We start from the raw sequence: 18,045 nt of genomic DNA on the forward strand, positions 1-18,045 counted from the left end.
TGCTTGCTGGCGCGGCCATCTTGTTTTCACTCTTCTCGCGGTGCATGATCGCGAGAAGAAAGACGTGATCGCGCGACGCATGACGTTACTGCGGTCGCGAACTGTCGCGAGACAGCGCAAATGGCTACCAACAATCCAACATCTCGTGGAGAACGCGACCGGATCGGGAAAACTTGTCGGCGATCGCGGGGATTCAGGTAAGGCGATCGCACGCGCGCGAGAATGTATTATTTTACAGTGCGAGCAAGAACCAAATTATCGCTAAGCTGCGGAATGCGGAAATTTTGACATTTTCGCGCTCTCCGCGGAACGCGAAAATGTCAAATTATCGCAATTTCCGTGAGCAGAACGGAAATTTAGCCCAGGCCTAATAATGACTTATAGAGCTAAAATGTCATCAAAAACCAACACTTCAGCACAAAAAGGGAAAAACCCACACCTCAAAAATATATCTGAGAGCCTTGACAAGTCCTTAATATAAGCGAAAATCACAAAGAAGAGAAGAATTCCATCTCCACATCAAGGATGTGAGGAAAAATCCATTATAAGCAGCCAAACAGCAATAAAAAATAGAGAGTTCATAAAGCAGGAGCAGCACGTATTGGAGAGATAATAGTAGGTGAGGGCAGTGAAAAAAATGAAGAAAATATAGCTGCCGAAGGAGAAACTCACTTCCTCATGACTGGAATCACAGCCGAATATGCAAAATGGTGGGCGGCTCATGAAAGAGAACCGAGCCGTCAGCAGGAGAAGAGCTCCGCAGGTGAAGAAGATGAGTGCCGAAAAACGTTGATGAATCTCACCGCATCTTTGGATTCCTCCTCTGGGTGAAGAAAAGCTGCAGGGAGGGCTGTGAGAGTGCTCTCTCTCATACCGGGTCCCACAGGTCTACCCAGATGCCACCATCCGCCAAGCAATGCCAATACATTTCAGAGTTTAAGAGCAAGGGTGGAGTGCACGGTGGGCATGAAGAGTGTTGTGTAGGTTATTAGGTGCATGCTTGGTGAATTTAGTGCAGAGTAGCGTGCATCTATGGTAGGGAGTAAAGTTGTAAAAAAAATCGGTAGCATATTAGATATGTGCATTTTCCGGAGGGCAACTTTGTGAGAAAAAAATTGTTACACATTAGTAGAGAAATAATCTTGGGGAACATGGTTGTGGGTGTACCTCGAGTTCCTTTTGGAGCTGTGTGGAAGAAAGGTGAAGGATCTATACTACAGAATGTGGTAAGTTTGCTGAAGGAAAGAGGATAGTGCACTGATGTATTTTTGCTATTTATTTAAGGAGTGGAGATGCGTTGTATTTGAGTTGTTCTAGCTGTGGATGTAGATGCCCAGATGCATCGCTAGCTACAATGCTTGTTTGAAAATGGTCTGATCTTGACCATTCCATTGTCATGGAGCGAATGACACTTACAACAGCCACTGTCTAAGGGAGAGTGGTTGACTACTTGTCCATCTCTTGTTTTATGTATCATCAATGGTATAAGCTCAAACAGAAGCTAAATATATTTCTTACCAGACCTAAAAATAGTAAATGAGATTTAGGGATTTAAGAGGGATGAAAAAATTAGGGGGGTCTCTCAAAGGGGCATAGCCGATGTAATTAGGGACGTGGCTTAAAACATGCAGGCAAATAATCTGCGCTAAGCATAGTGTGCCGGCCGACTGCTATTTTGCTGCCTCTGTCATTGCATCCAGATATATAATACAACAAGTAACATTACACCTACAGCAAGCCAAAACTATTGGCTTTATCAATGGTTGTTAGTTGCATAAGCAATAACCATGACTTTGTTGAATATAATATAACAATCCTTCAGTTCTGAAATGCTGAGACTGTGAAACAACTTCAACAAGTCTCTTTGAAGTTACCTCAAAGGCTTTCTTTGAGCAGAGGTCCTGCTGCAGAGTTAATATATTTTTTTCAGCCGGAGAGAGGGTGATTGCAAAAATGGAGAGCCCGATAGAGACCCGTTTCGACACCTACTTTTTAGAACTGCTGGTGCTCAGCACCAGCGGGACCCGGCCCACTTAAAGCCCTGATTGAGATTTTTAAAGAAGAAGTGTATGAAAGTGACTCAACAGAATGCCCCCTATGTGAATACATATTAGACAGTCATAGACTGAATATCTGCCATCACTTCACCTGTTCTCTTGCGAAACCTCACTAATATTTTAGGACTTTTGCTCTGCTTAATAATTGTAATTTTATTACTAACCCATGTGTCAATCTTCTTATCGAATGAAGGGCGAGGTAACTTGGAGTGCAATTAGACTCACACCCGGTTTGTTTGCTTTAGCAAACATTTTAAAATCACTGCAATTCCTTTTTAAACAACACGAGCCATTGTTGTCAGGGGTGATGGACTGGTAATCTGTGCGGACAGTTTTGTTTCCATTTTTAGGTCTCGCCTAGCGTTGCAGCGCGCATGCGCTGCCCGCTCTGCGAGACATATTGTGGTTGAGGAGATTTCAGAAGGGGACTTGAAGCCCCACCCCTCATTTTCATTGGCTGGCGTCATCGTTTATGTAAAATGGTGGCCTCCGATTGAAACTGAGGCTTTTTGGTTTCCGCCCTTTCCCCTTTTCGTCCAGCCCATCCGGACTGGATTGTCTGTTTTTCAGCTGTCGTGAAGCAATTCCTTATCTTTAGGAGGCGTGTACTGGCGGATCATATTTCCGACAGCTTGTTCCTGTCAGGAAGCAGTCAGTACTAGCTGCCAGAATTGCACAGCACAGGGGGTGCCTGCTCCACCCTATTGCATCCTTCCAGGAGAGGAAAAAAGTCACTGTGCCTTCAATGCAAATGACAAGCTTGCAAGAGAAACTGGGGGAGCATTCACCACAACCGGTGTTCTCCTGTCTGGCCCTCCCTCACTGTAAGTTTATGTCTCTTTTTTAAGGGGGTGTGGGACACCTTAATTATAAAAAAAGTTGGCATCGTTACTTTTCAGCTTGCTTCTTTGACTTTTCAATCTCTGCTGTTGGAAAAAGCGGATCATCATTCTTTATAACCATCGCTTGACCTCGAGGGCGCATAGCTGCCCTTCTGGTTGTATAAGTTGCGTTGGCACCAGGAGGCTATGGGCAGGGAAGGCGAGCCAATCTTTCACTGTTAACATATCATCTGCATGTAATTACCCTTAATTGTGCTTCATAAACTTGACTGCAGCCGCGGGCAGGGCTCTTTCCTATCCCACGGATCGGAGATGTGCTTTAGTTAGAGCCGGACGAAATAAAGCAACGCAATCTCCTACTTTTTTTTTTTGGTCTAGTCTTCTTTAAAAAAAAGCGCCAACCAGCCGAAGAAGAATGAGGACCAACGAGCAAAAGTCAACTCTGAAAGGTTGGTTTCTGGTGTTTTGCTAGTGACGTTTGAGAGAATGCGGGAAGTTGTGTCTCCATGCTGGAGGGACCAGCCAGTCAAAATGTAGGCACAGGGAGAAAAACTTGTTTTTCTCATCAAAAGGGAGCTGGTTTCGGCTTGAACTGCATCGTTGTGGTCAGTCTGTGGCAGTCACTTCCCTGAGAGATTGGTTTGTTTAGGAAAGGATTATTTGCGGTTCTGGGCAGCGAGAGTTAAGCTTTATGGAGTTCCATACAATTGCGGCTGCTGCACATGGCCCCTTCTTATTTCAGCTGTCTTGCGCCATTCTTCTCTTAATCAGCCTCTTTTTTTAACACAAACATTATTTGGCTATATTGTATGTCATAGTGTGTTGGTGAGAGTTTGATTCTGAGAATAAGTCAAAGGATTAGTGAATGAATTGATGGATGAGTGAGTTTATGAATCCATGGGTGAATACATGGATGCATGAAAGGTTAGTTGTTTTTTGAATGGGTGACTGATTTGGTGCATGGATAAATGCGTATTGTGCCGATCTTGGCGTATGGATGAAGGAGGGAGTGAGTAATTGAACTGATGTATGAAGAGGAAGTGTGTGCATGAATTGATGAAAGAGTGATGGATAAGTGAGAGCGTGGATTTGTGTATGGCTAAAATGATGAATGAACGTTTGGATGATAACATTGTCCTATTTTGTTGTGTTGGAAGTATTATTTAGAATGAATCGCACCTTGTGTTGGGACTCTAGAGTTTTGCAAAGAATTCTAAAGTTCATCTCCGTGATTAACCTAATAAAATATCGCTTCATATTCAAATTAGTTTCAGGAGTATATTTTGGCCCATAAAGTTAGTATAGATTGTCATGTTCCCTTTGCTTGCATGTGTACTTTTGAAAAGGCGATCTACTGTTTTTTTGAAAACTCAGTTCATTTTACAGGAGCCATGGCTGTGAACGAAGATTATTTCTTGCCTTGACTAAATTACGTTGACATGTTCAATTTGTGCATCGTTGAATAATCATCACCTCTTCATATTTGACACATTGACATTTGCCATGTCCATTTTAAGCCTAGTAGGAAGGGTTTTCATAAACATAGAACTTTTGACGCAGTGCGCAGTTAGTGTAACCAAACTGCACTCTAGTTGAAACCGAAGTACTCTTAAGGATAGTGGTGATGTGGTCATGTTTGATCTGCAGTAATAGTGTTCTCACACCTATATTTGCAGTGATAGTGATCTCACACCTATATCTGAAGTAATGGTGAATTCACACCTATATCTGCAGTAATAGTGATCTCACATGTATATCTACAGTGATAGTAATCTCACACCAATATATGCAGTTACAGTGATCTGACACTTATATCTGCAGTAATAGTAATCTCACATCTATATCTGCAGTGATAATGATCTCACATCTATATCGGAAGTAATGGTAACATCACACCTATAGCTGCAGTGACAGTAATCTTACACCTATATCTGCAGTAATGGTGATCTCACACCTGTATCTGCAGTGATAGTAATCTCACACCTATCTGAACTAATGGTGATCACACACCTATATCTGCAGTGATACTGATCTCACACCTATATCTGCAGTGATGGTGATCTCACACCTGTAACTGCAGTCACAGTAATCTCACACCTTTCTGAAGTAATGGTGATCTCACACCTATATCCGCAGGAATAGTGATTTCACACCTATATGTGCAGTAACAGTGATCTCATATCTATATCTGCAGTGATCAGGGCCGGACTGGCCGTAGCGGGCACCGGGCAATCCCCCAGTGCGCCGCACGGGTGGGGGCCGGTTTTGGGCCTCTGGGGGCCGATTTTGTTACAGGGCCGTTTTTGCAGCGTCCCTGTAACAAAATCGACTGAAAACCGGCCCTGGCAAACCCAAACCACCCCCATCCCCTTCACGGGGTGGGGGGAGGGCGGCCGAGCACTTTGCCAGGGCCGGTTTCCGTTCCCAGTCCGGCCCTGGCAGTGATAGTGATCTCACAGCAATATCTGCAGTAATGGTGATCTCACACCAATATCTACAGTAACAGAAATCTAATATCCAGAGTCCTTGTTACAGAATGGGTGAGTATATGTAATATCCACTCAAAGTACTTATTACACAATGCATGAATATATGTAATATCCACTCAGAGTCCTTATTCCAAAATGGGTGGGAATTAACATTTTAAAGGCATTATATTTATGTTGTATAAAAAAAATCACATTAATAAAAGCCAGTACCATTTACAATACCGATATCTCACACTAGTACAAATGAAATGCAATAGATTTCGCAGTTACAAAAAAGTTAGCTATTGCCATTTTGCATTACAGCATTTGCTTAATGTTTCATGAAGGGAATTTGTTTTTAATTTACAATGCCAATAGCTCAAAATAATGTAATTGCGCGACCTATTGCATTATAAATGCTTGTTAGTTACAGCCACAGATGTTACCTCCCCTGTCAACCCTCACCATTGCCTTGGGTTCCTCCAAATATTCATAATGTAAGTCCGTTTGCTTTAAAATGAAAAAAATGTAAACTGTCTAAACAACTCCCTGTATGTCGCGCGCTGGTGAGCAGCCAACATAAATGCTTACAATACAACAACAGGCCGGCTTCCTGCAGCGAATACCGTTTGTTTACCATTGGATCCCTGGCTGCCACTGGTGGCCCATAAGAGCCTGCTAATCCCTAGCTCCAGCGGCAGCCGGATGTGGGTGTCTCGGGCGCCTTTTGGTCACATTCCAAAGAACGGACAGTTGGCAGCACGCGCTTCCAGCCTTCTAGAAAATTCCACAGCAGTAAGATCACAGTTCCTGCAAACTATTAATTAGCCTAATTATTTATCTGCCTGAGAGAAGAGATTGATTCTGTTAACAAGTCAGCAAATATTTGGGACAGGATGATTAAAAATAGAAAACGCAATCGCGTCCTCCCGTCCTGTGATGAAAGACTACTAATGACTCGGAGGCAGGCAGTGTGGATGCACAGCTGCATTTTGTTAATGAGCCTGGGTCCTCAAGGGATCCTTTTCAACTACTGCCTTTGCAAAATGAGCATTGGCCTGAGGATGAAACGTTATCATATTCAAAATACTTGCAAGCCATCTTGACAGAGTAAAAATGGTGGAAATTTAAGATGACCAGTTCTACATCGTTTCTGTTTCAGTCTCTGGCATTCAGTGTGGGGTTTAGAAATCTGCTAAATGCGGTGGATTCATTAGACTTAGCTGGCATTTTTATTGAACTAGAATACCTTTGCTTGTTTTAGACATAGGCCAATAGCAAAAAAATGTGTCTCTGGTTCATCCAATGGAAATAATTTCTTACATTTGGGCTGCCACTATTCACTAAGAACATTGCTGAAATATATAGATGATTTAAAGTATTAGGAAGTCCTTGCATGACAGAGGAGTCTCGTTATGAACACCTGTACTGTGAAGGTGTCTACTGCTGGTGCAGAGGCAGTACCTCCTCAACCCATTCTTGTCACATTCTTCACTAATATGAGGTGAGACCACTTCCCCCAGGAACCACATGACCTGTCTTAAACTTAACCTCTTCCGTGCTCATGACGTCTCCCGGCCGTCATGAGTCACAATGGGAGACGTCATGACCACGCCCGCGATTGGAATGTCCAGCACTGCGGCGGAATTTGCGCCGCAGTGAAGAGGTTAAAAGAGCCCCTTGCAAAAAGTAAACATCAATTATTTTTACCAGAACTCTTTACTAACCACCAAAGAAAATCTTGACAAGCATGTGCAAAACCTGATCTCAAAGAGCATGTGGAGGGAAGGGTCACAAAGTGATTCCTCACTTGATCGGGTGGCCACAACATTGAAAACATGCTGTGGCACCAACTCAGGACTGTGGGACATGGTCCTAATTGAAATGCATTGTAGACAATGCCTGTTTTTGAGGGTCACGGAAAAGAGCACATGTAAAGGGTGATAACAGATTTTAGTCACAATATAAATCATTTTTTGGTGGTACAATACTAATTTTAGGAATTAGGAAATGTGGTGTATTCTAAGGTGATTTTACTCTGTGTAAAATGCTATCTCCTGCTGGGATTTGATGAACCATGTTTGAGAGATAACTGTTTTCTATCATGATTTTCTCATAGATGTTACAGAAAGTGCTCCAGAAGCTAAAATGAGAGCATATTTTCTGTAAACTCACACTATCTTCCTCAGCCATGTGGGAATACAAACTAACATACTAAGTAAAACATGTACTTTCCACAACAGCAGCAGCCTGCCACTTGATTCCCCAGTGGCTACTGCAACCTCCCTATTTTTGTTCCTTTTCGTGTTTTTTTGCCTTCATTTCACCATCAGCACTGTTGCCTGTCAAACCCTCTATAACGTTCCATCATTGGTTAGGCTGCCTCGTTGTTCACAAGAGGCGCATAAAACCATCAGTTGGGGACTAACCTCGGGATCCACAGCATTTAGGTGTAATCATCGGACAGAATGCCATATCCGAAAATCGTAATACCAAATTTAAACACTTCAGATCACATGCAAGATCCATTTAACTCACATAATCAGCCAATTTAATCCAGTCTGTGGCTAATGGTGGATCTGCAGAAAGCCATTTCTTACAAATTTCTCTCCTTGCTAGCAGTATTCAATAGTCTTCTAGTCTTTGCTGAGGCTTCTTCAACCTCTTTTTAATAAGTGGATCAGTCCTCATTGGAATGAAAGTGAGGCTTACCTTAATTGTTTGATTCATGATTGCTTCGGGATCGAAAATTCAGGATTGGCTGTGTATTGGATGATATCATCTGCATAAAGTGCTATTTGACTGTTGAACCTGGGACCACAAAAGGCAGAATTGTACTGTCTTGCCGAATCAACTGGGCAAAGGGTTCAGTAGAGGAATCAAGCAAAAGAGGGAACAAAGGACAGCCCTTTCTAGTATCTCCGGTTATGAGGAAATGTCTAGTCAGTTCTCCGTTTATTAATACCCTAGATATAAGTGCCCTATAGAGAAATCAGATGGTGTTCAGTTAATCGTCCAGCCCAAAAGTTCTTAAAGTTTTCCATAAATATATCCAATACACTCGATCAAATGCCTTAGCAGTGTCAAGAGTTGTGACTGACGTCGGGCCATTGTAGGTTTCAGCCAAGTTATTCACCCCAATTAGGAGATAGGTCAATTTGTTTAGTTGCCTGCCTTGCATAAACCCACTCTGGTCTGGATGGGACAGAATGGGGAAAGTGGTAGGTGAGTGAGAGCTGTGTATCGCACCTTGCCTGCTACCAATTCAGTGGTAGAGAGGATGAGATAAAAACATAGGAGGCTGGAAAATTTATAAAAGGATTCCTAATTTGGCTTGGTTGGAAGAAAGAATGGAATAACTTAACAAGGGTTGTAGTTGTCATTGAGAACGAACTGTGACTTACCACTTGTACCAGCAGCCACTTCTTCCCACTCGGTGTGAGCTTGCAGTGTGATTGGTGGGCTGCAACATGAAGAGAAATGTTGCCGCTGCCATTTCAAGACACGGAGACTCTGTCCCAATGTGCAGCAAATGAAAAATAAATATTTAGTATAAGGGGCTAGGTAGAGGTACTCTGACCTCCTGGACCTTATGGGAGGGTCACAAAGGGACTCCCCCATGGCAAAATAAAAAACAATTGGGGGTTTCACGATCCTGTGGGTGTCTCGCAGGAGGCAGTGCGGCCCCCTGGACTCTTGCAGGATTCCCATGGAAGGCAGGGGCCATGCTGGCTCCCATAAGAGTCTCATAGGATCAATAAAAAAAATTAAAAAGGGACAAGGCCTGAGTGTCTGTGGTGGGCTGGGGTTGTCATGAGCAGGCAGTTGGCCCTGCGGCTAAGCCACGCTGCGCACAGCCAAAGGACATGCACAAGAGGGGGTGGCTTCATGCGGGGGGTTGGGCACAGGACCTAGCTTGTGATCAGGCTCTTCAGCCAACCCCACGCCAAAGGCTGTGCATGGAGGGGAATGGCATTCCTCGGGGTGTAGGGCACAGGGCCTGGCCTGCAACCAACCTCACCCCATGCACAGCTGAAGCCCATGCATAGCAGATGGTTGGCATACCTATGAATGGTAATGGTGGTAAAATATTACTTTACATTAAATTAAACCTAGAAATTCACTGAAAAAAAACAAAGGTTAAAGTGATGCTATAGTTAGGTATGGTAGTAATATCTTGCTTTGCTTAAAAAAAAAACCTAAGAAATTCTCTGTGAAAGAACAAATGTTAAAATGGATCTGTAGTTAGGTGAACATGTAAGTTTAAACATAACATTGTACACTAAAAAAACACTGAAATTCACAGGTCATTGTTAGTTCTAGTAACTGTAACTAGATCCCTCACCATGCACTGCTTATTACTCACATATCACAACACTCATGACAAGCACTATAACATCATTGATAACATCACTGATGGCAACTGAAATGACATCATTGATGATAACACTGTGCATGGTGAGGGACCAAGTTATAGTTACTTGAAATAATTATAACTTGTAAATGTAAGTGTTTTAATAGCTTAAAATGTCATTTTTATACATTGTCACCTAACTATAATGTCATATATATATTAACCAGTGCAGTTCGCCAGTTATAGCTAGGATCACGTTTACATAGGAAAATATTTTTTAGGTTTGCTTATAACTTTGGCAACGTCTGACAAATCTTCACAAATCCTTCCCAAAAAACTCTCATCCATTTGAGGTCCCGCCTGGAAAGTTTTGGGGTGATCCGTAAAATGGGAGCTAAAAAGAGGAGGTCCTAAAAAAGCACTTCCCCTATTCATTTTTCCATAGGACAATTAGACACAGCTACAGCCAAAACAAAGGAACAAAATCATAGGAAATTAGGCAGCAAGCAAGATCTTCGTCCTAAAAGTGTGCCTTTTGCGATTTGGTGTATATCTGTTCAGTAGTTTTTGAAAAATTAAGGTTCAAACGCTCTGAAAATTTCACATTGCAGAGGATCTGTGGAGCTGACAGATCTGTAGATAGGATCTGATTGGCTGCCATCACATCAACAAAGGTGTGAGGGCAACCATATTAGGACTTGGAGGCTCAGTTCCATGTCCTAAATAAAAGTAAAAGAAGCATTTGAAATGCAATAGGTCTTGCATTTCTGAAAGTTTGAGCTAATGGTGTTGCAAATAATAATGCTTGTTAGATTTATTTTTGTGAACAAATATCCCAGCAGTAGCATAAGTATGGGTGCAGTACCTTATGTGGCTCATAGAGGTCCCTTTACAACTCCACAGGGACACCTAGTAACAGCCTGTGGTACTGCACCCTTTTCTTGCTCCGTAGATTAATTTTATTACTTATTCTACTGCTAGGATATTTTTAGCAAAAACAAAACTAACAAACATTAGCATTTGCAACGCCAATAACTCAAGCTTTCAGTTAAGCGAGACCCATTGCATTGCAAATGCTGTTATAGCTGGCCAGATGGCTTTAATAGGTTCAGCGAAAGTGGCATGTGCAGGTAGTAATCCTCAATTGGCTCCACGCTTGCATGTGAGAAAGAGAACGGCATGATCTGAAACAAAAGATGCTGTGAATGAGCCTGTATGAAAATAGAGGGGCTCTTATAATTAAGCTTTAGCACAAACAAAATAGGGGCATTCTTGGTTTGGTTATTAATATTTCGGCGTTGTAATTTGCCTGTGTGTAGCTTCTCTTGGAACCTGTTTGCATAACAAGCAGCAGTGTGATTGTTGCCAAGATGTGTCTATCATTGGGGCAGTTGACATAAAAGAGAGACTGCAAAGATGAGCGAATAAAACTCGAACTCTAATGTGGGCTACATTTTTGAGCACATAAAACATCATAATCAATTGCTCCATAAATATTGTGCTGCTGAGAAAATGTTACAGTGTTTTTATCAAGCAAAGCGGAGTCGCTATAAGTGCATATAGTTATAAAATAATTGCACCAGGAACAACGGTGATGGAGGGATATGTTTTGCTGAAGAATATTAGCATAGAAAGTGGACTACAGTGCAAGCATAGGTGCTTTCATGTTAGTGTTACATTAGTGTTCTGCGAGGAATATATGTTTGTAATGTATCTCTAAGCCTTGAGGGTAGGAGCTCGTAACCACATTGGATAGTGTTGCAATATGTCAACACTGGGTCGCATTCTAGGGTAATAAAGCTTAGAGATGCCAAAGGGTTGTTGAAGAAGGCTTTTAACATAAAGGGACTGCACAAGATGATGAGGAGTTTAAAGTATAATAGGTACATGAAGCTGCATATGCATATGTGCGCGTGTCTAATGGAGATAACAAGTGTGTGCAATATATATCAAAGCATTGCCTTGAGGTCACGTGGAACTTAGCATGTGACCAGAAATAGATAGTGTGTTTTAAAATACATTGTTCATTGCAAAGCCAACTGTGGACACAACGTCACCTCTACAATCTCCCTCCGTGCCCACGCTCTACTAATTTAAATTAGACAAATAAAAAATAAACAGCGGTCTCGGAGGGACAGGCAAGCAATGTTATGGGAGGGGTGAGGGGGTTGGGGGTGACACAGGGAGATTAAGTGTGAAGCAGTATTTTTAATTACAAGAAAAAAAGCAAACCTCTTGGCATAAAAGAAAAGCAACATGAGCTGTAGAAAGCAGTTCGTATTTCTATTCAGGATCAGAGCTGTTATCTGGTAGCATGCTATCCGCAGAGGGAGAGGATGTGGCTCAGTGGTCAGAGCTGCCGACTCGGGAGCTGGAGACCAATGTTCAAGCCATTCTGTGATTCTTGGCAAATTGCTTGGGCCCCGATTATTAGTCTGGCTGTCCAAGGACCACCAAACTCGTGGGGGCGTCGCGGTCTCCCGACCGCCCTATAACGATTAGAGCGGTCGGACCACCATAGTCCAATGCAGCTGCCAGGGAACCTCTGTTCCCTGGCAGTGTTGCGCAGTCAGGAGAGCGCAATATGTTTGGCGGCACCGCCATGGTCCCGCCAGCATATTACAAGTTTCCTCTCTGCCAGCGATGTCATGGAGGTTCTTACTCCATAAAACACCATGGCAGAAAGGAAACAACCCCCTGTACCTCCTCCGCAAGTGGATTCACACATGGAGCACACAATATGTGCCCCCCTGTGTGCATACACACCAGTTCCTGCACGCCACGGACTCTTCAGCCCATGCCGTGCAGGAACTGTTTTTGGCATTCCTATTGCTGTGCCCACTTTCAGGGCACCGCCGTAGGAACGTCAAAACAAAACCCGCCAGACGAAGTTAAACTCGTAATATGGTGGGCGGTCTCAGCACAGCTTTAGTGTTGTGGCAGCAGGCCAGATCCATATGTTTAATTTAAATTAAACAAAAAAATCTCGGAGTGGCAATCAAGCAGTGTCGGAGATGGGGCAGAGACAGCACAGGGAGATAAAGTGTGAAGCAGTATTTTAAATTAAAAGGAAAAAAAAGCAGACCTCGGAGAGTTGGTTGGACAGACAAGCAGTGAGGGTTGAAGGGGTGGAGCTGTAGCCATGGAGGGGGAGCAATCATTGGTAAATACAAAGAGCAGCTGTTCATAATTACGAGGAGAGGGAGCAAGCATAGGCACGAGTGAGTTCCTGATCCTGAACGAAAAAAGAGTGCTCAGACAGTAAAAAATTACATCACAAGTAGCACCACATGTAAGATGGCCAGTCCTCATGGGAGGTTAGAAAATAAACAAACATTGGCATAGCCAATAGGTCTCGCTTTTGGGACCTTATAAGTATTCAGTTATGCAGCACAATATCCTATTTTTTTTTTATTAGCATTTTGTAAAAACATACAGTGTTAACAGGTAATTAACATACAGGCCGTGGCACCACAACATCCTTTGTCCAGTATCTATAGCTTAACAATGGTACCGTAAATCACACAATCATAGTGCAGCTGTGAATCATAGTCATTCAACTTGGTACATGTGTGAGTATTGAGTCACATATTTCCAATAGTCTCTAGGTTTAGAACCCATGGGTAGCTCCTCCTCATATGTTTGCAAGGTGTCTCTGCAATATGTCAGGTCGTGGATCCACTGTTCAATCTTTGGAGCCCTAGTACTGCCCCAGCATAGCGATATTCTCCTTTTAGCTAGAAGCAACGCAATTACACCAAACTTACGCTTATTTGCACACATCTCAGGTAATAGTCCCAGCAGACATGTACGAACAGTGCATTCAATGTTAGCTCCCACCATAGTACCCAACATCTGCGTTACCTTTAACCAGTAGTCTGCCACTGCATCACACTGCCATGCCATATGTATGAAATCTGCTTGTTCTGCATTACAGCGACAACAGTTGGAGTCTGCCCGCAGACCGTACTGATGAAGCCTAGCCGGAGTGTAATAAGTCTGATGGAGATATTTATAGTGTAACATACGCAAATTTCCATTGGGTGACAACAAACCAGTAAGAGAACAAGCCTTAGTCCATTCCTCTATCGTCAGCGGATCATTTAGGCTTCTGTTCCATTTCTCCATTGTTTTATGTGTAGTGTCTGGGATGACCTCCTGCAGTTTAGCTTATAGTTTATATATCAGTCGTTTAGCAGTAGGGGTTGTGATCAGTAACTGTAAAGTAAACAGTTGCGGTGGCTCCGCAGGGAGAGTCGAGTATAATTTCTTCAATGCGCTTTGGAGCCTATGATACGTAAATCTGAATATTAACGTTTGATTACTTATAAATGACAGCTCAGCAAGCTGTTTAAAGGACCCATCGCTGTATAAATCCCCCATGTTATTAAAGTCCACTTGTCTGAGCAGGCCCATGCCCACTTCTTCTTGTGTAACAGATAGCTCAGGGTGATAATGTATCGGAAGTGCCGGGGCGTAGTACGGCAATTTACGCGCCTTCCTACCCATTTCTCGCCAGGCACTATTTTACACATCTATAGTATTTATGTCACGATTATGAAGTGGAGGCCTATGATGGGTTATGATAGCACTTAATGGAATCGGATACGCATCTCCTTCCTCGATTGCCTCATGCGTGAGGTAGGGGGTTGGGTGATACCAAAAATGTGCATATTGCGCTTGCACACATAGGTAATACAGTAAAAAATCCGGGACCTTAATTCCCCTCTGCGAATAAGGCAGTGTGAGTGTGCACAGTTCAATGCGAGCATGCTTACCCGCCCATATTAATCGAAGGACCATAGTGGAGATCTTCCGAAAAACTTCCTGTGGCGGCTGGATCGGGATATTATTAAAAAGATATAATAGTTTGGGCAGGATGACCATCTTTACAATGGCTAGTCGATCAGCCAATGACAGTGGCAAGTGAATCCATCGCCCATTTTTTCTTCCAGCCGCCCAATTGCTCTACCATAATTAGTTCGAATTACAATTTCTGGGTCACGGTGATACCAGACGCCCAGATATCGTACCGGCTCTGACTGCCACTCTAATGGAGAGTCCATAGAACACGGGTGGGTAGTGTCTGTTAATGGTATAATCAGCGATTTGGACCAATTGATTTTGAGGCCTGACTGCTGCCCAAACTTAATATATTCTCTCAGCAGAGGGTTCAGATGTTTCTCAGGGTCACGTACATATATCATCATATCGTCCGCATACAACGATATATGTAAGGGACGTTGCGGGAATTGAAGCGCCGAGTAATGGTGTTTCTGTCTAATTTTACAAGCCAACGGCTCTAGCGCTATCGCAAACAGCAAGGGGGACAACGGGCATTCTTGCCTTGTCCCTCTCGCGATACTGATGGGCTCAGATATGTACTTGTCGACCCTTATACGCGCCATTGGTGCTTTGTACAACAGTTGCACCCATTGGAGAAAGATAGGGGGAAGCCCATTTGTTGTAAAATCGTATTGAGATATGGCCATTCAATAGAATCAAATGCTTTAGCTGCATCTAAGAGTACAGCAGCAGCTTTAGTAGTGGGGAGCAAATAATGCGACAATGCAAATAGTGTCCTAGTATTATGGGCTGTTGATCTGGAAGGGATAAAACCCGATTGGTCTGGCAGTTTCAAATTAGTCATTAGAGGTTGCAACCGAGTTGAAAGGTGTTTGGCCAATATCTTGTTATCTACGTTAATTAGGGACAGTGGCCAATACGAGTCGCAGGATTCAGGATCTTTGTTTGGTTTTAAAAGAGCAATCAGCATGGCTTCTCTCAGTGTTGGCGGCAACATCTGTTTTTCATGGGCATTGCCATACATCTGGACCAGGTGAGGCGCCAGTTGATCGACAAAAGCCTCGTAAAATTCACATGTGAACCCGTCCGGGCCAGGTGCTTTCCCATTCGGTAGGGATTTAATAACTGCTGTTACCTCTTCCACTGTAACAGGCCGGGACAGGTAGTCTCTTTGTGCATCTGAGAGCCACGCTATTGAAATATCTGCTAGGTAATCCATTATCGTCTCTGACGAGGCAGTAGGCTGCGATGCATATAATGACTCATATGCACCCATGAATTCTCTCAGTATACCCTGTGCATGATATTTCAGCTCCCCTGTAGCATCCCTTATTGCCCGGACTGTCGGTGGTGCCTGGCCGGAGCATATTTTAGCAGCTAAACTTTTACTGGGTCTGCCACTCTCACCGTAAGTTCTTGCTGTCTGACGCTTCGCTATGTATTTGAGTTCATCTTCCGCATACTTCTGTCAGTACTGTCTTAATGTCACCCAGTAATTTTGTATTCTGCGTGCGCTCATATTCACTTTCTAGGGTGTGCAGTTTGTCCTCTTGCATATTAAGTTGCCGTCTTATATCTTTGAGGATGCCAGCATGTGTACTAAGGCAGATACCCCGAAATGTAGCCTTAAAGGCTTCCCATAGCAGGCCAGGGTCGTCCGTAGTAGGTGCATTAAGGTCAAAGTACTCCTTGATAGCTTTATTAATAGTGTCTTTGTATACGGTATCCAGTAAAGCTTTGGCATTAAACCTCCAGCTATAAGGAGGTGGTGTATAATGCAGAAGAATTAGTGATAGTAGAACCAGATTATGATCAGACAGTGTTCTAGGGAGGTGACTTACAGACTTCGTCCATAGTAATATTTCGTCAGACCCCAACCAATAATCTATACGAGACCAACTATTATGCGGAGCTGATACATGTGTGGCCTCCATGCTCCCAAGGTTACAAGTTCTCCAAATATCTGCAAGTCGCCTGTCGTTCATAATACCTTGTAATTTACTCAAGGCCCTTTTATGAGGTTCAACTGAGGTACCCGATCTGTCCAGTGTGTCATTCAGCGCAATATTAAAACGCCCCCCCAAATCAAAGGGATATCTGGCAAATCATTAATCGTGCTCCATAGCTTGTGGTAGAAGTCAGGGTCATCAATATTTGGACCATATGTATTAAGTAAAGCGAGCCTCTGACCCCGCAGCGTTCCTGTTATAAGAACAGAACGCCCAGCGTCATCCGTGACGGTAGTATCTATATCGAATTGCAAACCCTTTTTAATCAGGATAATGACGCCTCTGGAATATGCGGAATATGAAGAGCAACGTGTTGCCTCAGCCCATTAATGCCCTATATGAATGTTAGAGGTAGGTGCAAGGTGCGTTTCCTGCAGGAGGGCAATATCAATTTGTAATCTGTCTAGGTATGCAAGAATCTGCCTAATTTTTTTAGGGTTATTAAGCCCTCTGACATTCCAAGATAACCAGTTTAGGTGTTGAGGTTGTAACTTTACAGCAGTCATCTCTAACAAGCTATATCCACAATATCACTAAATTGGCAGCCTGCACAACTGTTCTGGTTTATGAACAGCATAACGACATAAAAGATCCACATGTGATTCTGGAGTTCAGCCATGTCTCTCAAGTACCGTAGCCTGCGTAACAGTTCCCAACACCAGAACACCCACCCGCCACCCACTTCAGCATCCCAACCATGCCAAGACATTTCCCACAACAAGACAAAAACATAACCTAACTTAGTTTGGGGAGCACCCGCGTGGGGGGTCCACCAATAGCTCTCAACTCCATCAAACATAGCGGATGTGGTCAGGTATACGTGAATGAGGCGAATGTCTTCTGACTTGCAACCTAAGTGTTACCATAGTGACCTCCATTCGGCTCCACCCACCCTTCCCAATACACCATAGGAGCAAGTCCACCCTGATTCAACACCTTTCAGATCAGTTGAATCAGCGTCCATGTTAGGGGGTCAGATCTAAGGGCACAGTGCAACCCCAATGTCACAATTCGCTTAGGGCTCCCTCAACCCCGCGGTCACAAGCGCCAAACTGCCCGCCATGCAGAACCCAGCAGGACCAACTGGGCGGTCCAGTCACACATGCAATTATTATCCCCTCTTACTGGTTAAATCCGAGCAAGAATATGGAGCGCAAAGATGACCGTCTGTTACCAGACTCTCCTCCCCACATGATTCTTCCCATAGGAGAAGAGTATTTATCGCACCATCAGTTCTGGATTCAGGGGCAGCACAGGCTTGACAAAGGATAAGCCCATTCTCTACTGTTCACTACAATAGTTTGCCTGTGTCGACCTTACAGCCGCAGGGCCACCCAGGGTATCAACAGGGCAGCCACGCTGGGCGAAACATTCACAAGTCTTACCATGTCGCACTGCCAGAAGTTCAAAGACAGCTTTACCCCACGGTGGCACTCAGTTTGAGTCTTGATGTTGCTCCGCTTGCCTCAGCTCCTTACGTTTGCTGTTGATTTTCTTGAGAAAGTCCTG

The sequence above is a fragment of the Triturus cristatus genome, chromosome 2_1 (genome assembly GCF_964204655.1).
Source record: "Triturus cristatus chromosome 2_1, aTriCri1.1, whole genome shotgun sequence".
NCBI lineage: Eukaryota > Metazoa > Chordata > Amphibia > Caudata > Salamandridae > Triturus > Triturus cristatus.